We start from the raw sequence: 25,500 nt of genomic DNA, 5'->3' as shown, positions 1-25,500 counted from the left end.
AGTAGGAGCACTACAAATGGTAGGGACCACCCTTCGGGTCAAGATCAGGTGGGTTCAAGTGGACAACAGCAATGGAACAAGAACAGTGCCACAACCTGACATAAGGTGGGGAGGTCAGACACTGTAATGATGGATAAATTTACATTTTAGACCTTGACACTCTAGGTTTGTTTGAGACTATGTTTGCCTGCCTTCTTTTCTATGCTTAGTTAGTATAAGAGAACATGCATGTTTCGTTATCCCTATGCAAGAGTTTTTTTTTTTTTTTTTTTCCAGAAATGAACTTTCAAGGACGAAAGTTCTTTAAGGGGGGAAGAATGTACCACCACGAATTTTCACTTTTTATATGATTTCGATAATTTTGTTATTGGAGGACATTTTTGGAATTTTAGATTTGAAATATAAGTGTGGGAATTTAAGTGTTGACGTGAAAATTATTCAATTTTGAAATTCCATTTGAAAATTAATGACAGGAATTTTGAAATAAATAGTATAAAGTGGATTAAGGAAATGATTTAAATGTAATTACCTTTTTAGTTATTATTATTATTATTATTTAAAGTAAAAAGAAGCCTCTCCCTTCTCCCCACACAAAAGAATTTTTTTTTTAAAAAAAAAACCCTTTTTCCCATACTTCTTCCTCCTGCCGCCGCCGCCATCCTCACTGCCCAGAACGACCTCGCCGCCACCTCCGTCACCGTCGCTTGTTCGCCCATGGATCGTCGCCGCTTGTAGTCACTGCCACTTGTTCGCCCGTGGATCGTCGCCGCTCGTCGTCACTATCGAAGTGTCGCTCACGCCCGTGGGTCGCTGCCGCTCGTCGTCACAATCGGAGTACCACTCGTACGCCCGTGGGTCGCCGCTACTCGCCGTCACGTCGTCCCTTCCACGCCTGTCCTTCATCCGTATAGCTGTCGATCGTCTTCCAGCCGCCAGATCTGTGGTGCAGCAGCAGATTCGACGCCTAGCCACCAGCCACGCAGGCTTCTTCCGGTCATTGCTCATCGCACTGCCGTCGGAGACCACGCGCCGCCAGACCTCTCTTTCGTTCGCCACCGTTTTGTCGATTTTGAGTGTTGAGACTGGTTGGGTAAGTGTTTTTCCGAAGTTCGAAGATTTATTGTTAACTAAGATTTTGGTATGGTTTGATTAACTCCTAATGTTGGGATTCTAGAATCAAGATTTGGGAGGATTTTGAGGTGGTCCACAAGGTTTGAAGTTTAAGACCAATTTGGGGGGGAGGAAGGGTGCAATTTGTTAAGGGGCTTCAAGGCTTTGCTTGGCAAGGAGAAATAGGCTTGCTTAAACTAATTTGGATTTACTTTGAGGTAAGTAATTTTACTACTGGAATCGCTTTTGTGCCCGGCGATACACTATAGATTTAACATTGAGGTTCCTGTAGCAGTTTTTCTTTGAATAATTTTGATTGTTTCGAGGTTAGATGAACTGCTTAGAAAGGATATATGAGCATGTGGTAATATATCGGAATATCATTACGTTTAAGCTCGATTTGGAATTTTAGTTATGAGAATGTGTAGACCGTATGATATATATTACGAAATCCCGAATACTACATTGTTTACATGATTTAGTGCATGAAAGTGATGTGCTACAGTTGATTCATTTAAAACTAGATTAAATATGCATGTTGAGGTTAATTAACGTGAGGTTGACGATGAGAAGATTTTAGAGGATTTTTGATTAGGTGAATGTTATATGTAATATGAAGTTAGATAAAATCTCCTTTCCATTCCAGACTATGTGACTGCATGAAAGTAATGCACGTCCAAGGACGCTAATACATGAAAGAGATGTATTAAGGCTGGTGTGTATGAAAGTGATACATACTTAGAGGGTACTGGGGTATACAAAAGAGGTACATACTCAGTGGATTTTGTGTATGCGTAACCATGTGTACGAAAGAGATACGCATCCCTACATTTTAGAGAGGGTCTGGTGTGTACGAAAGAGGTACATACTCAGTGGATTATGTGTATACGAAAGAGGTGTATACATAATTAGATGTACGAAAGAGGTACATACTTAGTAAATTAGGTGTATACGAAAGAGGTGTATACTTAACTAGGTGTGCGAAAGAGGTACACCTTTAGTGGGTTGTGTGTATACGAAAGAGGTGTATATGTAACCATGTGTGCGAAAGAGGTACACATTAAGTGGGTTTATGTGTATACAAAAGAGGTGTATACATAACCATGCGTATGTAAGAGATTGTGTTTCCTTTGGGATTCATCAGAGTTTGTGGGTCCTACGGAACTTACTAGAGGTAGTGGACATACTTAACTTCAGTAGGATAGAAATAAGTTTTTCATGTATATATGTGTTCCATGAGGACTAGAGCAGTTTATATGTTCCACTAGGGGCAGACATCAAGAGGACATAGATGCCTAGCCTGACCCCAATAGTGGGGTTACTTATTGAGTATTTCATACTCATTCTTTCTTATGTTGTTGTTTCAGGTAAGGGTAGAGATGCACCGGCGATGGCGCAGCGGAATTCATGATCGTGCCACTGGGACTAGTTTTTACACTTCCGCATCATGAAATTTAGAGTCCTTATTTTTCCCTTAATGTTTAGTTTTACTGTTAAAAACTTATTATTAAGGATTATTTTTTTATACTTTTAATAGTATTTACAAATTATGGGTACCCTATTATTTTTTTAACAATTGCATTTAATAAATAGCTTTTGAACTCCTCTTGTCTATTTAGCATTTATTTCAACATAACTGAGCGTCGTTTCAAATCCTAGGCATGCATTTATTTTAGTAACGGCCTAACCTAAGTCCTAAGGGGTCGGGTCGTTACATGTGGTCATCTTGTTTGTGTGGGAGCACATGAGCAAGAATAAAGACTTAGGAAGAAGGCCTCTCGACACTTCGCAAACACATCGTATGCGTCCTACAATTAGGCACAAGTGTGTGTAGCATGATCGCATAGCTTGCATTAGCTGGGGTTGTCCTTACGGTCAATCTTAAAGGTTGCGATGAAGACATCCTCACATTTTATCTATTTTTCCATGCATTTTACTACTCGTCAACAGTTGTCGTGTCTCTACCTCTCATTCATATTCTCATCGTTTAATCTGTTAGTTAGGAGTATGAGTAGTTGTAGCTTCAAACCCCATCATTCTTTTATTCATCCGCTGCAAGCACATCACCGCATAGCATTTAGCTACAAGTCCCTGAGTTTGACCTCGGATCACCCGAGAAACTTGCGTTCTCGTTATACTTGGCGAGAGCACAAGAAAACTTATGACAGGAACGCATGGTCATCGTATATAAGAGTAACGCATATTTTCATTCCAACGCATGACCACCGACGTATGAGTATAAACGCATAACCTAAGACATGCATCGCATAATTGCGTTTCCCCTTAATTTTATGCCATCATCATCCTAGTGAAGTGAAATCTCTGTCATAAACGGTGTTATATAACGAGACGGAGACCTTAACACTTTATGGTCAGCTCTTATACAAACTCTTTGTATACGACGACCCCGCTCGCATGTCCCTTACACAAATGATCAGGATCAGACCATCTGTGACAAGTCACAACAATTGTGACCATTCCACAAAGCGGGCCGCATCCATAGCGTTAGGACAAGGTTTTTCTCCTATATTCATTTACTACAGACCATTTTGGTTATCCCTTAAGACATGATCCACTTGTATGTCACCACATACATGCTTAAGTTACATACAAACAACCAGGGATTTTAGTTTATTGGTTTGTGGTAAAGCAAATAAAACAATTAACTGAGCAAAATCAAAATGTGAAGTAAAATATCATATATTATACATCACAAGAGTTCGTACAAATTGTTTACAAACTACAGGACACGAAACTTCAGTGCATCAACCCCAACACATTTTTGCTGAAGGAATTAGTATGCAATTAGCAAAAGAAATTAGGATCTTAAGCACTATAATTTCATTAGTTTTAGCATAGAAACACGCAAGTACATTAATTAAAGTATGGTTTTGAAGATATACCTTTGTTGAACTCTTCAAATCTTCAAATTTCAGCTCGAATCTTCTCAGAAACCTCTTGTAGACCACCACTTAATCTTCCCTACTATTCTCCAGGACCTTAGATTAGATTGTGGGATCCAAAATGAGTTTAATCAAGAAGGGATTTTGGAGAAATTTTCCAGATTTTGTATCATTGGTCTTCCAACCTTCAATTGCATCACTTTCTCAGTAGATGCTTTTTCTATTTTATTCTCCTTTAACATGCAATTTCATTTCCTAGGAGTTTGACACAAATCCCAATTAATTTGAATGGAAAAATGAGTGTTTAAAGTGGAAAAATCCCACTTATGGTATTTTCCCATTTTCAATTCAATTTTAAATTAAAATTCAATTTTTATTTTGAAATCAAATTTCAAAAAGATAAAATAGAAAAATAATAATATTAATTAAAAGTTAATATTTAATAATTAATTTTAACAAAATTAATTCTAACAATTAATTAAACAACTTTAATTTATTAAACTAATTTAATATTAAATTAATTAAACATCATTTTCCAATATGATTCCCTATTCATGTAATCAATATTTAGATCAAATTTAAATATCCAATTTTTCAATTTTTTTAATTCAAGAATTAAACGTGTAATTATATCGTATATAATTACTAATTCCCTTAATTCGTATTTGAACGCTCAAAATTTACTCATCACGCTATTATAAGGTTTAGTCCATTTGTGAGCTAGTAGGGGATCTAATGGACCTACAGATCATGGGCTCAAACGATCCGAGATCAATTGGGTAAACTCTTTAAAATGTATTAATCAACATTCGTTAACTACCGAGTCACTCCACTAAAGCTCAGTAGTTGCACTCCTCTCACTGTAGATATATTTATGTCCACTTGATTTAACCATAATCAGAAAGTTGGCCCTTCATAGGTTGTTCGTAATAACGGCTGGGTCAAAAGCAGTTTTACCCTTGAGATTACATCTTACTCCTTAAGTCCCACTGATCCTCTAATGAACAATTGGTTTGTGATCAAATCACCAAACAAAGTCCCTCTTGGACCAATGAGAGGGTAGAGCGCCTTATTCAAGACTCGGAGTCAGTACTTAAGAGAACAACCTCTCTATTATCCATAAAAATGAGTAGGAGTGAATTCCATCTTGCACCCTATGTCCCCAGCTAATCTACCTAGTCTTACACTTGAAATGGGAGGCTTATTGAGCTGGTGCTGTTGCGCCAACTCTCACTCATACAAATCTAAGGATAATCCCGAATAAACAGAAGTTCATAGTTATCTCACATTAAGGTCAAGTTACCTAGATCATAGCTTTGAAATAGTTAGTCTTAAACACTAAACAATGTTATAAAGTAAGAATGACCTATTTTATGGTCCGGTCTTATACAAACTCTTTGCATAGGACGCCCCCACTCGCATGTCTCCACATGAACGATTCAGAATCACATCATTTGTACAAAGTACAAAGTGAACCGCATCCAATAGTGTTTCAGAATAAGTTACCCAGCCTTATCTGTATATCTATAGACCATTTTGTTTATCTACTCCAACTTGATATACTCTTATGTCTCCACATAAAGTCTAAGTAATCATGTTATAGCCATGGATCTTAGTTTATAGGATTTAATGCAATACACATATTTAATAATAATTTTATTGAACAAAACCTCATTAACATCTTTATTGAAAATAAAATATGTTTAATCCTATAAACTACGAGTTTTAAGGACATACAATCCAACAAACTCCCAGTTGGACTAAAACTCTAGTGGGTTTATATATATATACAAATATATACAATGTTGGGTATGAGAGAATAAATACAATAAACTAGGGCATTAGGTACCCAGTAATTCTCTCACTTGCCCTAGATTTATCTTTCTCGTAGTCTTAGTCCCACTAGATGACCCTTGAACCTTTTAGCTGGGAGGGCCTTTGTAAATGGATCGGCTAAGTTGTCCTCTGAGGCGATTTGCATGGCGATCATGTCTCCTCGGTGTACTATCTCCATGATTAGATGGTACTTGTACTCAATGTGCTTACCATGCTTATGACTTTTAGGTTCTCTAGAATTTGCAACTGATCCATTGTTATCACAATAGAGAGTGATAGACAGATGCATATTTGGAACGACTTCCAACTATGTCAAGAACCTTCTAAGCCATACCACTTCCTTGGCTGCCTCGTACACAGCTCCATACTTTGCTTCTATGGTGGAGTCAACAATACAACTTTGCTTTATACTCTTCCATACTATAGCTTCTCCATTAAGAGTGAATATTGATCCTTAAGTTGATTTCCTAGAATCCACGTCGGTTTGAAAATCAGAATCAGTGTATCCTATAAGGATCAGATCCTTAGCCTCATACTCGAGCATATAGCATATGTTGGGGCATGTACACAACATGGCATACATCAGACTTCTAACTGTTGATGTATAAGAAATTCGTTTCATAACCTCAACCTCTTAAAGTGTCTTAGAATATTGTTTTCTTAGACAAATGAATTCCATGCCTGAAAAGTATCATACCTCTTTTGGAATTTTGCATTTTATATCTAAACAATATTTTGTCTATATAAGATGCCTGAGATAATGCTTGCGTTTTGTTCTCATGGTTCTGAACTATTTGGATCCCAAGAACATATTGTGCATTTTCCAAATCCTTCATTTGGAATTGCGATGCTAGCCATCTCTCAACGTCAACTAGGAATTCTACTTCATTTCCAATGAGTAGAATATCATCAACATATAAAACCAGAAAAGCTACAGTTTTGTTGACAATCTTCTTGTAAACACAAGGTTCTCAGTGTTCTATTCAAAGCTATAAGAGTTGATCGCAATGTCAAATCTCATATTCCATGATCTAGATGCTTGTTTTAGCCCATAAATGGATCTTTTAAGCTTGCAAACTTTTTGCTCTTGACCCTGTTCTATAAACCCCTCTGGTTGAGACATATAGATACACTCTTCAAGATAGTCATTCAGAAAAGCTGTCTTGACGTCCATTTTCCATATTTCATAATCATAAAAGGAAACAAAGGAGAAGAGTATTCTAATAGACTTAATCATGACAACCGGAGAGAAAGTTTCTTTGTAGTCTACCCCATCTCTTTGGGTAAACTATTTTGCCACGAGTCATGCTTCGTAGGTTTGTACTTTAATAGCTTGGTCTCATTTTCTCTTGTAGACCCATTTGCAACCAATAGGTTTTACCCCTTTTGGTTAATCTACAAGTTCCCAGACTAAATTGAAGTATATCGACTCCACTTTCAGGTCCATGGCTTTTATCCATTGGCCTCTATTCACATCTTCCATTGCTTGTTTAAAAGTCAATGGATCCTCTAAGCCATCATCAGGTTTGACGACCTGAGTTTCTGTTAAACCTATGTAACGGTCAGGATGTTGAACAATCCTCCCACCACATCGAGGCATTCTCAACTCTTGAGAATGATGTGAAGTACCAGTTTCATTAACAACTTTTATTGAAGGACCAACTTGATCAATACCTCTTGTTGATTTGTCTGTAGCTTTTGTGGACATTTCATTTAATACTAACTTACTGCGACATTGATGATTCTTTATGTGGTTCTCCTCTAGGAATGTTGCATTTGTTGATACAAATACTTTATCTTCCTGGGAATCATAGAAAAAAACACCTTTTGTCTCTTTAAGATAGCCTACAAATAGACATACATTTGAACAGCATTCCATTTTCTTCAGGTTTTGCACCAACACATGTGCTAGACATCCCTAAATACTGAAGTGACATAAACTACCTTTACATCCTCTTCATAACTCGTAAGGTGTTTCTGAAACACTTTTCGAGGGAACCATGTTCAAAATATATACAACAGTCTTTACTGCATGTCCCTAAAAAGAATTTGGCAACTGAGCATAACTTATCATCGAACGAACCATGTCGAATAGGTTTCTATTTCTGCTTTCCACTACTTCATTCTGTTGAGGTGTACCATGTGCTGTGAGTTGGGACTGAATTCCATGTTCTACCGTGTGCTATGAGTTGGGATTGAATTCCATGTTTTATTAAATAGTTCTAGAATTTTAAGTCTATATACTCACCACTTTGATCTGATCGAGGTGTTTTAATCTTTTTACCTAATTGATTCTCAACCTCTGCCTTATATTCCTTGAACTTTTCAAGGGTTTTTGACTTATGATGTATTAGGTAAATGTGGCCATATCTAGAATAATCATCGATAAAGTTGGTGAAATATTCAAACCCTCATCTTGCTTTAACATTCATCGAACCACAGAGATCTGAATGTACTAACTCTAAGGGTTCTTTAGCTCTAAGACCTTTTCCTGCCTCTACAACAAGTTAGACTTCTTTTGTAGGTTTTGTGGTTGATGGAGTTATAAATACAAAATAATTGTTGAAGCTTAAATGAAAATGAAATTATAAATACAACGTAATTGTAAACAAACGAGCTCCCTTCTTGATTTTTCTCCTCCGAATTATATTTGAATTTATATTTTATTATCAAATTAGATTTTATCTAACTATTTGTTGGGTTTTATGTCCTAAAATTCGTGGTTTGTAAACAATGGAACTTATTCTGAAAATTCAATAAGCTATTATTGAATAGACATTTTGCTTAATAGAAATCCAATAAACCTGAAAGCCCCTTGACTATTAAATGAGTACTTGAACTTTATGTGGAGACATAAAGGTGGATCAGGTTTGAGTAAATAGTCAAAATGATATATAGTATATGAATAAGGTTGGGTACCTTATTCTGGTAACACTATTGGATACGACCTACTCTATAGTTGTAAAGTGTTACAAACGAAGTGCTCCTAATTCATTTATGTTGGGACATGAGAAGTGGAGGTGTCCTTGTGCAAAAGGGTTTGTACAAGATCGGACCACAAAATTAGTCATTCTTACTTTATAACGATGTTTACTGTTTAAGACTGACTATTTCAAAGCGATGACCTAGGTAACTTGACCTTAATTCTTAGCTAACTATGAACTCCTGTTTATTTTGAATTATCCTTAGATTTTCATAGGTGAGGGTTGGCTCAACAGCGTCGGCTCAATAAACTTCCCATTTCAGGGGTAAGATCGGATAGATAGCTGGGGACATGGAGTGCAAGACGAAATTCACTCCTACCCGCTTTAGGAATAGTAAAGAGGTTATTCCTTTAAGTGCTGATTTTGGGTTTTGAACAAGGGGCCTCGCCCTCTCACTGGTCCGAGAGGGACTTGATTTTGTTGATTGGATCACAAAACAGTTGTTCATTGAGAGATCAGTGGGGACTTAAGGAACAAAAGATAATTTCGGGGGTAAAATAGAGATTTGACCCCAGCCATTATTATGAACAACCTGTGAAGGGTTGACTTACTAATCATGGTTATATCAAGTGGACATAATATATCTAGAGAGTTCAACTATGAGCTTTAGTGGAGTGAACCATTAGTTAACGAATGAGGGTTAGATCGGTCTAATGAGTTTAGCCGATTAATCTCGGATCGTTGGAGCCCATGATCTATAGGTCTACAAGGTCCCCCTACTAGCTTGGAAATGGATTAGCTCTAGAGTAGCGTGATAAGTTAATTTAAAACATTCAAATTAGAATCAAACGAAATTGGGGAATATATATTTAAATATGATTTAAATATATGAAGATGAATTTGTGTAAAATTAATTTAATATCGGATATTAAATTAATTAGAATTATTTAAATTGTTTAAATAATTATTTATTGATTTTATTAGAAAATTTATTTATGAAATTAATTTGTAAAATTAAAAAATTTTGATTTTAGAAATAAAATATAATAAATATAATTTTAAAATCAATTTTTGATTTTGGAAATCAAAATACACAAAAATTAAAAATTGGATTTTTCAACTTATCTTCAACTAGCTCACAAAGAACCCATTATCTTTAACCTTCAATTACTCCAAGCATGAGCTGCATCTCATGCAACAAATCTCTTTGCATGATAGTCTGCAATATATTAAGAGATTGGAGTGAAGTCGAATAATGGCAATCGATAGAATTTTAGCAGAAAATTTAGGTTGAAAAAGGCATTCTTCATTGGGTTGTTGCAGTGAGCATTCTCCAAGTTCCCTTTGATTCTAGCTTATTTTGAGTCCCACAACTCAATCTAGAGCACCAAGAAAATAGTAGGGAGGATCTTGTGGTGGTCTGCACAAAGATTTGGAGGAGTTAGGAGCTGGAAATCGAGATTTCAATGGTTCTTCAAAGGCATGTCTTGAAAGCCATTAAATTCTGTTTGAGCATGTTTTCTTTTGTGCCAAAATTAATCAATTAGAGAGCTTATCAATCCTCGTCGCTTCCACTGCGTGTTGTACCGTTCCAATACTACTTATCGAATTAACCATAATACACAAAAACTTCAAGATTTTTCTCTCCAATTTATATTTGAAATTATCTTTTATTATCAAATCCAATTTTATCTAACTAACATTTGATTTGTTTAAATATTTGTTACAAATTCAATTGTATCTAAATTTTTTTTTATTATTTTATATATATTGCTATGAAATTAGTTTGATCTTTTTTATTTCATATTTTCAATGTTTTCAATTTTCATATTATTATTATTATTATTGATATTATTATTGTTGTTGTTGTTGTTGTTGTTGTTGTTGTTGTTGTTGTTGCGATTGTTGGTTCAACAACCGTTTCTTGAATTCCACCGTCTTAGCTAGCTTTTGACGATTATCCTCACTAGGTCGTCGACCTTTTTCGCTCGCACACGTATTTCCTAATTTTGTTTCTAATTTGAACATCATTTTCAACAATGACGTTCTAGGATTGATAGTGTTTAAAGTTGTCTTTCAATATCCTATGAGCAAAATGGTCACATAAAATAAAAGCGGTGAAACTCTCTACAACTGATCTGGTGTCAAACGCAATCATACTTCTAATAGTCACATCATTCTGAAGTTGCAATTACTTCAAATACATGTGCTAACAAGAACTTCACTGGTACAATCAACTTTGCTCTTTCTCACCTTCGAGGAAGTCCATCGAGGTAGACATCTTTAAGTTTCTAATGACCCTCACTGCCTTGTCGTCATCTTCTCTCGCATACACGCATTCTACAGGCAGCTGGAAGCGTTAAGAACCATATTGGGTGATTTTTAATTTTTGCTTCTGGAATGTTTAGATACTATGTATTTGTGATTCTAGAATGTTTAGATAGAATGTATTTGTGGTATTAAGTTGTTTTTGAAGTAGTATATCTTTGTATTCTCTTTTGTACTTAATTTCTTTTTTTTAGAGTAGTTTTTTCATTTTCAAATTAGTATTTTCTATTATATAAATTTATTTTATTATTTTTATAATTTTGAAACCTTTTTGTCGTTTTTTTCAAATGAAACTTTAAAATTTGCTATTTCTCTTGTCAACCCTTATTTTTAATTCGTTTTATCATTTACAAGAGAATAATTATTTTGTCATTTTTCTAAATGAATTAAAATCTACTCTTTCTCTTATAGTCCAAAAATATTTCCGATATTGCCATTAGTCCCAATAACCCTTTCTCAAACTACAACCATGTCAAAGGCCCATGTAGCCCACCATGTGTTTCTAAATTATATCTAATAAGTAGCTTGGGGTTGTTTGATCCGAGTTAGAATTGAGAGGAGATTCATTATTTGGTTCAAGAAGTTCGTAGGCCTTACGACTTGTTAATTCAAATTGTGGGTCTGAACTTTCACAACTCTCAAAATTTCACAACTTTTAGACCTCACAAATCTATTTTCTCCAATTACGTCCTAAATATTCAATTTTATATCTAATAAGTTCTTGATATATTCAAAAAATTTAAAAATCAATTGATTTGTTAGATATAAATGGATATGCATGTTTGCGTATGCATGACAGTAGTGATTTCAGTCGCAAAATATTGTACTATTTTTCATAATATTGGCTTATTTTGGTATTATTCATAATGGATATTAAACATAATCTTCTCATGCCATTGTATGGTTCAAGCATAATGAATAATGTCTCAAGTTTATTTGTTGGCGTATTAATTTTATTTTGTGCGAACTTATTTAGTAAAGTTATTTTACTTTGTTTCACAAATATTTGGTGATCTATTTTACATAATTGTCATCAACAATACCAAATTGTTCATCACATATTGGTGGAAATCATGGAGAAATTTTATGAGAATTTCAAGTGCTGATTCAAATGATGGCAAGAAGCAATTCTATTTTGCCTCACAATTTTCAATATCTGACAAGATTTGTGAAAGAAGATGTTGTTGTAATGTCTGAAGGAGAAGCCGACAAATGAAAATTGCTTGCATGTACTTGAGGCATAGAGACATGTAAAATAGTTATGCATCTACGTTTTGAATGGACTAGATAACACACTATATAATGTTTATAGTGGTAAATTTTGTGAAAATCTATGACAATCATTAAAGGAAAATAATATATGTAAGATAGAAAATGCCATAAGAATGATATTTGGTTGAAAATTTTATGTTCTATAAAATGAATGGATTTCAAAACAATGATAGAACTTATCCGGTGTATATGTATCACCGTTTGAAGGTCAATTATGTTTTCTAGTGAATCTTATATACAAAAACATAGAAAATTCCTTGGGACATGTGGAAAAGTCGAAACCTTTTGAAAGTTTTATGTAAATGTGGGGGTATTAGGGAAAAGTGACTATTCCCAATCGATAATCCAAGTTTTAGAATATTGGATAATAATTTAAAAAAAAGGTTGGGACATGTTTGAGTTGGCTACAAAATATTTGTATAGTATTCCTAAAGTGAATACAACCAATGCCTCTTTAGTGAATAAAAATATTTCTTGACATATATGACGAAGACATAATACAATTAGACAATTGCTTTCTAGTGAAATTATCATAGCTGACTTTGTAGGGTCAAAAGATAATATTGCGGATCCGCTTGTAAAAGACCTAACTAGAGAGTTGGTTGAAAGTTCATAAAGGAGAATGAGATTAAAGTCTTTAATTTTAAAAAGTTGATTAGAGAGGCAACCCAACCTAGTTGACTAGAGATCCCAAGATCTAGGTTCAACGGGGAAACCGACCTTAGAAAAACTTAGTGAGCACTGTGTTGATTTTAAAAAAAAAAAAAAAAAAAAAAATTCTTCTTACCCATTCTAAGGATGATGAGACAATGCAAGTGTGGTTTTAGGTTAAGCATTGTGCTTTTAATGATTTATATAAGTATTGAATAATTATTTATTAAAAGAGCATATATGATGTTCTTTATAGGAATCACCTAGGTGAGTGTGAAAGGGCTGCTTCTATGAGAATTTTAAGGTGAAATCTCTAAAACACTCATGAGACCAGAAGGTGTTCAAGGCCAAAATGAATACAGTTATGAGAACAAACTTTGTTATAATAAGAAACTGTGTGACTTCAATTGTCTTAGTTTACTCTAGAATGGTTTATAGTTTAAGGCATCAACTCCACTAATCAACCAAGTAAACTTGATTGACATTCACTAGGAAAAGTTCAAAATGTTTACTATTTATCTCGATGCAAATTCTTCATTGGGAAATACTGATTGTTTTCTTTTTCCTTTTATAATGCATTGTCAATTTACCATTTATGGGGGTTGTTGAAATAAATGCTAGTGACCTTTCGTGTAGAATTGCATTGTTTATGAATGAACATGTCCTTTGAAAATAACCAACTTGAAGAAGAGACACGACTATTCAAATGACTACGAAAAGTCTATAAATATGCCTCTTCTTCAAATTGATTTAACAATTTTTTCCATAAGCATTTTTCTCTCATCAAACTTTCCTCCCTTTTTATAAATTTATGCAAGTTCGATTTATTTCAACAAAGTGTAGTTCATTAGATCTTATGGACGGGGTGCTACTTCCATAAGAAAGTTAATATGTTCTATCCTGGGAGACAATTACTCAAGAAACTCAGGTACTAGAGGGAGTAAAATTGTCTTAAGGAGACAATGTGAAGTCGTTGGGCTCAGATTCTTTTCAGTATACCAGGTCCTATATTTTCTAATTTTTGGTGATACTACTATCCATATAACAATAAATCCTAATTTTATGTTTAATGGATCTTCACTTTTGTGACTATTAGATTTGAGAACTCAAAAAATTGAAAAATCATAGACTAAATAAAGGGGCAATTACAAATATAGCAAACAAGCTCAAAATATTTGTAGATATAGCACAATGTAAAAGAATTTACAAATATAGTAAAATGTAGATCTAGTTTTCAAAGTCTATCTAGATAGATCATACCATTAATACATTAATAGGAGTCTATTAGCGATATAGTTTATTACTGATTTTGTTAAATTTAAAATTATTTTATAATATTGCTACACACTTAATTATTAAGTTTAAAAAAGTTATCTATTGCAATTTCTTTTAAATAGATATAAATCTCAAATTTTATATAGTAAATTAGTAATTTAATGTATATTTTTTTAGACTTGCCCTTTAATAGGATCTATGGGGTCGGTATGAGGCAGAGGCTATTTTTTAGGAAATATATATATAAAGCTCTATAAAGCAACCAAAAAAAAAGATTTTTGTTTCTTTCCGGTAACTCTTCACTTTGGCGTTTGACTAAATTTAATTGGGTTTGCTTTTTATAATTGCAATGAGGAATACGATCATGCTAAATTATCAGCAATTCTTATTTCATCTTTTTCAATAAAGACTAGTAATGGTAATATTGCATTTAAAAAAAAAAAATTAAGGTCATATGTCAGCCTCATCAATAGATTCAAAGCCGAAAGATCGATTTAAGCCTAGTCTAAGTTTGATCTAATTTTAACTTAAAGTCAACATTTGGTTGTTCCAATCTATTCATTCAATGAATTAGATATGGATAACAATTTTGATAATCGAGTTGGCTAGTTTGGGCCATAGTTGGATATGTTCTTTTCAGCTGGCCCAATAGACTTATCACTAGATCAACCAATATATATATATATATATATATATATATATATTTTGAGAAAATTGGAAGAAATAGTAAAATTGGAGGGGTGCTCCTGATTTTTGTCAAAAAAAATTGGAATTAATAAGATTTTTGACAAAAATATGTTGCGTTGGATTTTATGTCCTACTTTTGTTGGGTTTTATGTCCTAAAACTTGTGGTTTTTAAACAATGAACATATTCTATTTTACAATAAAATTGTTATTGAGATTTATTCAGTAAAGATGTTATTGCATATGTGAATTGCACTTAAAAACTCTAAATCCAATAAACTAAGAATTGTTGGCTACAGCATGAATGCTTAAACTATATGTGGAGACATAAAAGTGGATCAATTTCGAGTAAATAGATAAAACGGTCTATAGTATAAGGATAAGGATGGGTATTTTATCTTATGGACATTATGGATGCAGTCTACTTTGTATTTGATACAAACGTTGTGATCCTAAATCGTTCATGTGAGGACTTGCGAGTAGAAGTTTCTTATGAAATGAGTTTGCATAAGACCGAGCCGCGAGATAGTCACTTTTACTTTATAACGTTATTTACTGTTAAAACTGACTGTTTCAATACGATGACCTAGATAACTTAATCTTAATTCTAAGCTAACTATGAACTCCTGCTTATTTGGGATTATCCTTTAATCTGCATGGATGAGAGTGACACGAGTTTGCTGACTCAATAAGCCCCCCATTTTAGGGGTAAGACAAAGTAGATAGCTGGGGACATAGTCCTGCAAGATGGAACCCTCTCCTACCTGGTTCTACAGATAGTAGATAGGTTGTGCTCTTAAGTGCTGACTTCGGGTCTTGAAGAAAGGGTCGCACTCTCTCATTGGCCCGAGAGAGACTCAGTTTTGTGGTTGGACCACAAACCAATTATTCATTAGAGGATTAGTGGGACTTAAAGAACAAGATGAGATAAAACGATAATTTTAACCCAGTTGTAATTACGAACAACTTATGAAGGATGAACTTACTAATCGTGGTTATATTAAGTGGACAGAAATATATCTATAGTTGAGAGAATGTAGCTATTGGGCTATAGTACAGTGTCCCTATAGTTAACAAACGTTGGTTAGCTAGGTTAAAGAGTTTAGCCGATTAATCTTGGATCGTTGGGCTCATGATCTGTAGGTCCATTAGATCTCCCTACTAGCTCATATCGGACTAAACCAGAATTTTAATTGTTCAAATTTAGGAAATAAGCGTTATTTATATTCGATATACTTAACATATTATTGTTTAATTCTGAATTAAACAATTTGTAGAGTTGAACATATTTAAATATGATTTAAATATTGAACACATAAATAGGGATTCATGATAAGGATTGTGTTATTAATTAATTTAATATTTGATATTAAATTAATTATATTAATTAAATTATTCAATTAATTATTTAAAAATAATTTTGATTAATTTAATATTTGATATTAAATTATTTAATTAATTATTTAAAAACAACTTTTGATTAATTTAATATTTGATATTAAACTATTATTAATTAAATTGATTAACTAATTATTTAAAACTAATTATTAGAATTTATTTTATTAAAAAATTATTTTATTTTATTAGAATTAATTCATTTTTTGAATTTAGGAAATCCAAGAAAATGGGTTAGTGGATTTTTCAATTTTTCCTCTATTAACACCTCAAAATTCTATTAGATTCAACCTTAATTTGCTGTCAATTTGAGGTGGTTTTATAGTGCATGAATTCTTCTTTAAAATGAAGAAAAAAAGGGTTGAAAAAGGGTCGAACAATTTTAGCTTGTGAAGCTAAATTTTTCTCTCAAACTTCATTACACCAAAAACTCTCTCAATCTCTTGTTCCCTCAAATTCATCACAAAATTGGATCTCACAATTCGTTCTAAGGCTGGAGAATAGCGGAAAAGACTCTAGTAGTGGTCCAAGAATTGTTCGTGATCAGAAACAACCAAAGGACAGCTTCAATTTCGAGCTACACTAAGGTTTGTTCATAAAACTATGTTCTTCTAGTTTAGAACTAGCATGCTTGATCCTTAAATTAATGAAATTAGAGTGCTTAAGATCTTAATTGCTTCCACTTACATATTGCTAACTCCATCAAGTGGTATCAGAGCAACTTTAAGCACTGGTGGGTGAATTTTCATGAAATGAATGTTATTGGTGGCTAAAGTTGGAATTAGGCTGTAATTTCAAGAAATTTGGAGCAAAACACAATTAGAACCAAAATAGGGAGCTAGAACCCAAGGCGCATCGCTCCATCACAGTGTTGCAATGTTGTTCATATTTTTTCTAGACACGCATGCGTGAAGGAAGAACGATGCAGTTGGATCGATTCGGTCTTGTTCGTCCTCAATCCAGTCAATTCTGCTCTATTTGAAGCCTTGGAGGTATGGTTCAAGCTGTTTTTAACTTGTTTGGGCTGGTTCGAAGTGTTTGGGAGCGCTTCAAGGTTTTTTTTTAATTATTATTTTAATAATTTAGTTGTTTGATAGTCTAGGATGCCAAAAGCAGTCCACTTTAGTTTGTTTAATTAATTATGCATTATGAATATATGTTTTAATTAAATTAAATTTGTTTGTGTATATGCCATATAGATTTAAAACCTCACCATAGGATAAGCATGTTTCATGAATTGAAAGTATATTCTAAGTGTTATAATGTATAGTATGCTTGTGTAGAATGAGAATTAATATAAGTTGTTATATTAATTTATGAAATGTTTGATGTATGTTATGAATTTGTCTAAGTTACAAGTTTTATAAAATGAATTAAATTTTAAAAATCTATAACAAAGATAAATTGCATGCTCACATAGGGTTAACAACCATAGCCTATTTTAATAGTTAAAATAGGTCGATAACTTGTAAAACTAAGGTTACAAGATAACTCATCTAGCAAGATCCTGTCTAAGGCTGGAGGTACTTAAGTTGACGGTTTACGGGACATGTGCTACCTAGGGATTGAGCTGGTTTTTGAGTTATGTTTAACCCGGTTTTATGAGCATGTGTGAGCAATATGAGGTCTTAAATAGTTTGTCACATAGACATCATAGGTTAAATCCAATATAACAGTTATACTCAGATACTCACTTAGACTTAGGTTGTATTTAAATATACTTAAGTAAAAGTATACCTAAACCATTTAGAACACTTTAGTGGGAGAAAATTTGTTTTTAGCTCTCACGTCCCTAAAAGTTCACACCGCAAAATCCTTGCTTGGTTTCGTGTCGCCCTGGGCAAAACCTCCATTCGAAAAGTGTTTGCATAAGTCAATAACAAGGTGAATAGGGGAAGTTGTTCATAGTAAGTTAAGTGGGAGAAGGAAGTGTGTCAACACATTCTATGGTCTCCTCCATTATGTTGCACTGTGAGATTCCCATGCTCCGCCTGCGTGTCGTCCTAGAGCGACCACCCATTCAAAAGGTCATGACATAGGGGTCAGAACACCACAAAGTTCATAAATAAATAAGGTTTCTTAGGTCCGTTCTCAGCATTGTCTTCCATTTGGTAGCTTATGAGGTCGATCTCTGGGATCTAAAATTGGAGGGTTACACTTACAAGAATTACTGTGTGTTAGTAAGTTCTTGACCAGATAAATGATAACTAAATGTTATAGGAATAAGAGTTATTCTGATATTAATATTTAGTCAAGAATGTTTTGGTTTAGTGAATAAGTAATTAACTGCCCCTTAGAAGCGGTTATTCTGACTCACTGAAATACCGTTGAAATTAATAACGAGTTATATGAGTACATTATTGCTTTTACTAAAACTTAATTGGATTTAATAATAATTCACTAATAAAAACTTGTTTATATTTTCAGCATAACTAGCTCATCAGTTCAACTACTCGCTTCCAAAAAATTGAATGAAGACAACTACGCAACATGGAAATTGAATTTAAACATGATACTAGTAATCGATGATTTTAAGTTCATCTTAATTGAGGAATGTCCTCTGGAACCCGACTTGTCTACAAACCAAAATTTTTGGGAATCCTATGATAGATGGATTAGGACAAAATAAAAGGCTTGAGTCTATATCTTAGCAAGCATATCTGATGTTCTAGCTAAGAAACACGAGAACATGGTCACTACTAAGGCAACCATGAATTCGTTGCAGGAAATTTTGGACAAACGTCCTCATCTGTCAGGCATGGCATGATGCTCGCAACTCTTGCATGAAGGAAGGAACCTCTGTTAGAGAACATGTTCTAGATATGATGGTCCACTTCAACATAGTGGAGGTAAACGGTGCTGTCATATATGAGAAAAGTCAGGTTGGTTTCATCATGAAATCTCTTTCGAAGAGTTTCCTGTAGTTCTGCAAGAATACAATGATGAACAAGATTGAGTACAATCTGACTACTCTCTTAAACGAGCTCCAGACATACCAGTCTTTTATAAAGACTAAGGGACAATAAGAGGAAGCAAATTTTGCTACCTCAAAGAAGTTCCAAAAGGGATCATCCTCAGGAACTAAGTCTAGACCTTCCACTTTAAAGAATAAAAGTATTCAAATGAAAAAGAAGCGAAAAGGAAAAGGTAAGGCGCCTGCAACCAGCAAAAGCAAGAAAAAAACTGCAGATAAAGGAAAATATTTCCACTGCAACGAAGATGGGCACTAGAAATGAAACTGCCCAAAATACCTTGCTTAAAACAAAACAAGGTAAATATGATTTACTCGTTGTTAAAACATGTTTAGCGGAGAATGATAACTCCACCTGGATACTAAATTTGGAGGCCACTAACCATGTTTGTATTTCTTTTAAAAAAACTAGTTCCTGGTGGCAGCTTAGAGAAGGCAAGACAACTCTCAAAGTTGGAACGGGAGATCTTGTCTTAGGTCAAGCAGTGGAAGACTTGTAGTTGTTTTTTGGAGATAGATTCATTTTACTAGAAAATGTACTTTTAGTTCTTAATATGATAATGAATCTAACATCTATATGTTTTTTATTATAACAAATGTACAAAACTATTGGGAATGTCCTAAAACTCGCAGTTCGTATTTTTTAAACATATTATATTTTACAATAAAAATATTATTGAGACTTCATCCAATAAAAATATTATTGAAATTGCATTCTGTTATAAAATCCAATAAACAAACCCATGACTATACTATGAATACTTAAACTTTATGTAGAGACATAAAAGAGAATCAAGTTCTAGTACATAGCCAAAAAGGTCTATAAGTATATGGATGAGGTTAGGCACCTCATCCTGGGGACACTATAGATGTAGCTCACTTTGTATATTGATACAAATGATGTGACCCCAAAATTTTTCATGTGAAGACATGCGAGTGGAGGCATCCTATGCAAAAGACGTTGGCATAAGATTGGACCACGAAATAGTCACTTTTCTTTATAACAACCTTTTACTGTTAAAATTGACTATTTCAAATCGATGACCTAAGGTAACTCGATCTTAATCCTGAACTAACTATGAACTTTTGTTTATTCGGGGTTATCCTTTAATCTGCATCAGTGAGAGTGGTTCAACATCACCGCTCAATAAGCCTCCCATTTTGGGATAAAATCGGATAAATAGTTAGAGACATAGTCCTACAAGAAGGAATTCACTCCTACCTGTCTTAGGGTTAGCAGATAGGTTGTTCCCTTAAGTACTGATTCCTAGACTTGAACAAAAGGGTCTCGCCCTCTCATGACAGAGAGGAATATGGTTTATTAATTGGATTGTAAACCAATTGTTCAATAGAGGGTCGGTGGAGACTTGTGGAGCAAAATGTGTTTATAAGAGTAAAATGATAAGTTTGACCTAGCTGTAAATATGAATGACCTGTGAAGGATCAACTTACTGATTATGGTTAAATCAAATGAACAGAAATATATTTACAGTGAGGATGTGCAACTACTGAGCTATAGTGATATATCTCGGTAGTTAACGAATATTGATTAATTCTGTTTAAAGAGTTTAGGCAATTAATCCCAAATCATTGAAGCTTATAATTTGTTGGTTCATAAAGCCCCTCTACTTGCTCATAAAAGAATAAACCTTGGATTAGAATATTGAGTGAATTTGAAATGTCCAAATTCAATTTAGGGTTTGGATAATTATTTTCGATATATATAATGTTTAAATTTATTGAAATTAAACGTATTTGGAGAGTTCAATATATTTAAATAATAATTTATATATTGATTATATGAATAGGGATTCACGTTTGAACTAGATGTTTTATTAATTTAATATTTGATATTAAATTATTATTATTTATTTAATTAAATTTATTTAATTAGTTATTTAAATTAAACCAATTTCAAATTGTAAATTCAATTTCAGAAATTGAATTTATGTTTAATTTAATTAAATAAAAAAATAAATTAAATGAAATTTCGAAAGTTGATTAAATAGTGGATTTGTCCCAAATTTTTAAATTTGAGTGGATTTTTCCATAAATTAACACCTAGCCCACTTTCTTAGTGCCTTTTGAAGTTTCAATTGGCTGATTAACTAAGTGCTTGCATATTTAAGTTAAATAAATACTTCTGATTTGATCAAAATTAAGTGGATGCAACTGATTTTTTTTTTTTAAATAAATTTTTGTTGAAATTTTTTCTTCTCTAAAACCCTCTCCAAACCACTTAAAATTCCCTTTCAATTAAGAGTTCCACCACTCAATCCAAGGCTGTGATTAGTAGAGAAGACAGTCTTGGTGGTCTACTAAAGAGATTGAAAGCCAATTTCGTGAAGCTTGCAAGGATTAAGTGGAAATCTACAAAGATAGTAAATTTGAAACCCTATTGTTTTGAAACTATGAGTTTGCATGCTTGTTACTTAAATTAATGTAATTAGAGTGCTTAATGATTCTGTTAGCTTTCGTATATTGCATGTTTACTCTAACAAAAATATCTTTTGAAGCTAATGAAGTGTCTGTTAACTCAAGAAATATATAAATTTGTTCCGCAAAACTTGAAACAACTTATTGAAACCAACCAAGGAAAAAGCTATTATAAATACTGAGATGTTTAAAACAGTTGAAACTCAAAATAAAAAGCAAAAGGTTTCTTCTAACCTATCTTTGGCACTTGAGACTTGGTCACATTAATCTCAATAAGATTGGGAGACTAGTCAAGACTAGTCAAGGTAAGACGACTCTTTACCTCCATGTGAATCCTGTCTTGAGGGTAAGATGACCAAAAGATCTTTTAAATGAAAAGGTCTTAGAGCCAAAGTACCCTTAGAATTCATGCATTCATATCTTTGTGGTTCGATGAATGTCAAAGCGCGAGAAGGGTATGAATATTTCATCAATTTTATTGATGATTATTTAAGGTATGACTATGCTTACCTAATGCATCACATGTCTGAAGCCCTTGAAAAGTTCAAGGAGTATAAGGCTGGTTGAGAACCAGTTAGATAAAATAATTAAAATACTTCGATCAGACCAAGGTGAAGAGTATATGGACTTGAGATTTCAGGACTATTTGGTAGAACATGGAATTCAGTCTCAGCTTTCATCACCCGATATGCCTCAGTAGAATGGTATATCAGAAAGAAGAAATAAAACCCTGTTGGACATGGTTCGTTCAATGATGAGCTATGCTCTTTTCTTGATTTGTTTTGGGGATATGCAATAAAGACTGTTGTATAGATTTTGAACATGGTTCCTTCCAAAAGTGTTTTTGGAACATCATATGAGTTATAGAGAAGGCGTAAAGGAAGTTTATGTCACTTCAAAATTTGAGGATGCTCTGCACACGTATTGGTACAAAACATAAAGAAATTGGAACATCGTTCAAAATTATACCTATTCGTAGGATACCCAAAAAAATGAAAGGTGGTCTATTTTATGATCCTCAAGATAACAAAGTGTTTGTTTTGACAAATGCTACACTCTTAGAGGAAGACCACATGAGAGGTCATCAACCTTGCAGTAAACTAGTATTGATTGAAATTTCCAAAGAAGCTATAGATAAATCAACAAGAGTTGTTGATCAAGTCAATTTTTCAACAAGAGTTATTGATGAAGTTAGTTATTCTTGTCAGTCACTTCCTTCTCAAGAGTTGAGAGCGTCTCGACATAGTGAGAAGGATGTCCACTAGCTTGACCGTTACATGGGTTTAACAAAAACTCAGGCCATCATACCCAATGATGGCATTAAGGATCTATTGACTTATGAATAGACAATGAATGATGTTGATCGAGGCTAGTGAATCAAAACCACGGACCTCAAAATGAAGTTATGTACTTCAATTCAATTTTGGAACTTTTGGATCAACCGGATGGGAAAAAACCTATTGGTTATAAATGGATCTAAAAGAAGAAACGAGACCAAGCCAATAAGGTACAGACCTTTAAGGCTCGACTTATAGTAAAGGGTTATATTCAGAAAGAGGGGAGATGGACTATGAAGAAACCTTCTCCCTTGTTGTCATGCTGAAGTCGATTAAAATACTCTTGGCTATTGCCGCATTTTATGATTATGAATTGGCAAATGGATGTCAAGATAGCCTTTCTAAATGGAAATCTTAAAGAGAGTGTCTATATGGCTCAACTAAAGGGGTTCATCGAACAGGGTCAAGAGCAAAAAGTTTGCAAGCTTAAACGATCCATTTATGGGTTAAAACAAGCATCTAAATCCTGGAATATAAGATTTGACACTACGATCAAATCTTATGGCTTTGAACAAAATATTGACGAACCTTGTATCTACAAGAAAATTGTAAAAACCATTATAGCCTTCCTAGTATTGTATGTTGATGACATCCTACTCATTGGGAATGATGTAGGATTTTTTTACTGACGTTAAGCAATGACTAGCAACCCAGTTCCAAATGAAATATTTGAGAGAGGCACAATATGTTCTTGGAATCCAAATCGTTCAAAATCACAAAAACAGAACGTTAGCTCTGTCTTAAGCATCATATATAGACAATATGTTGTTAAGACTGACTATTTTAGTACGATGATCTAGACAACTCGATCATAATCTTGAGCTAACTATGAACTCCTGTTTATTTTGGATTATCATTTAATCTGCATAGGTGAGAGTGGCACAAGTTCGTCGACTCAATAAGCCCCCCATTTTAGGGGTAAGATCAGGTAGATAGTTGCGGACATAGTCCTGCAAGATAGAATTCGCTCCTACCTGATTCTAGGGATAGTAGATAGGTTGTTCTCTTAAGTGTTGGCTCTGAATCTTGAACAAGGGGCTTCACCCTCTCATTGGCTCGAGAGAGACTCGGTTTGGTGGATGGACCATAAACTAATTGTTCATTAGAGAATTAGTGGGATTTAAGGAACAAAATGGGGTAAAACGATAATTTTGACCCAATTGTAATTACGAACAACTTGTGAATGATCCACTTAATCATGGTTATATTAAGCGAACAAAAATATATCTACAGTGAGGAGAGTGCAGCTACTGGGCTATAGTGGAGTATCCTGGTAGTTAACGAATGTTGATTAGCTAAGTTAAAGAGTTTAGTTGGTTAATCTTGAATCATTGGAGCTCATCATGTGTAGGTCCATTAGATCCCCTGCTAATTCATATCAGACTAAACATTAGAACAGTGTGATAAGAGAATTTAAATTGTTTAAATTCGACTTGAGAAATAAGCATTATCTATATTCGATATACATAACATAACATATTATTGCTTAATTATGAATTAAACAATTTGGAGAGTTAAAAATATTTAAATACGATTTGAATATTGAGCACATGAATAGGGATTCATGATCGGAATTGGTGTTTTTAATTAATTTAATATTTGATATTATATTATTTTTATTGATTATATTGTTTAATTAATTATTAGAATTTATTTTATTTATAATTTATTTAAAATCAATTTTATTTAATTAGAATTAATTCATTTTTTGAGTTTAGGATTTTGAAAAAAATGGGTTGCTGGACTTTTCCAATTATTTCTCTCTTAACACCTCAAAATTCGAATTTTTTCTCTCTTAACGCCTCAAAATTCCACTAGATTCAACTTGCTGTCAATTTGAGGAGGTTTTATGGTGCATGAATTCTTCTTTAAAAGGAAGAAATAATTGCTAAAAAAGTGTTGGACAATTTTAGCTTGTGAAGTTAAATTTCTCTCTCAAATTTCATGATAAAAAAACTCTCTCAATTTCTTTTTTCCTCAAATTCATCACAAAATTGGATCTCATAATCCATTCTAAGATTGGAACATCGTGGGGAAGACTCTTGTGATGATCCACGAATTATTCATGATCAGAAACAATCAAAAGACAACTTCAATTTCGAGCTACACTAAGATTTGTTCATGAAACTCTGTTTTTCTAGTTTTGAACTAGCATGCTTGATCCTTAAATTAATGAAATTAAAGTACTTAAGATCCTAATTAGTTCCGCTTACATGTTGCTAACTCCATCATGTTGTGCACATGACGTATACTTTTTTAATCCCCAAGTTGCCGCTAGCATGGTCGAATAACAACTTTTTAGATTATTGTGTAATTGATTCTCAATAGAAATACAATGTAAATGGAATCTTCGTGTATTAACTCAATAGAAATTCAA

At 33.5% G+C, this 25,500-nt stretch overlaps 1 long non-coding RNA gene across 1 annotated transcript; it reads left to right on the top strand.

Moving 5' to 3' along the window:
- The first annotated feature begins 572 nt into the window (after positions 1-572).
- LOC120068089 (uncharacterized) lies at positions 573-2,713 on the top strand. The gene is made up of 3 exons (XR_005479084.2): positions 573-1,090; positions 1,175-1,328; positions 2,478-2,713. It is a non-coding gene; the product is annotated as an uncharacterized LOC120068089 (long non-coding RNA).
- Positions 2,714-25,500: the final 22,787 nt, after the last annotated feature.

Source organism: Benincasa hispida, chromosome 12 (assembly GCF_027475165.1).
Source record: "Benincasa hispida cultivar pf3 chromosome 12, pf3_genome.v1.1, whole genome shotgun sequence".
Lineage (NCBI taxonomy): Eukaryota > Viridiplantae > Streptophyta > Magnoliopsida > Cucurbitales > Cucurbitaceae > Benincasa > Benincasa hispida.
The sequence above is the reverse complement of the archived record's forward strand: the minus strand, read 5'-3'. Positions and strand labels throughout refer to the sequence as shown.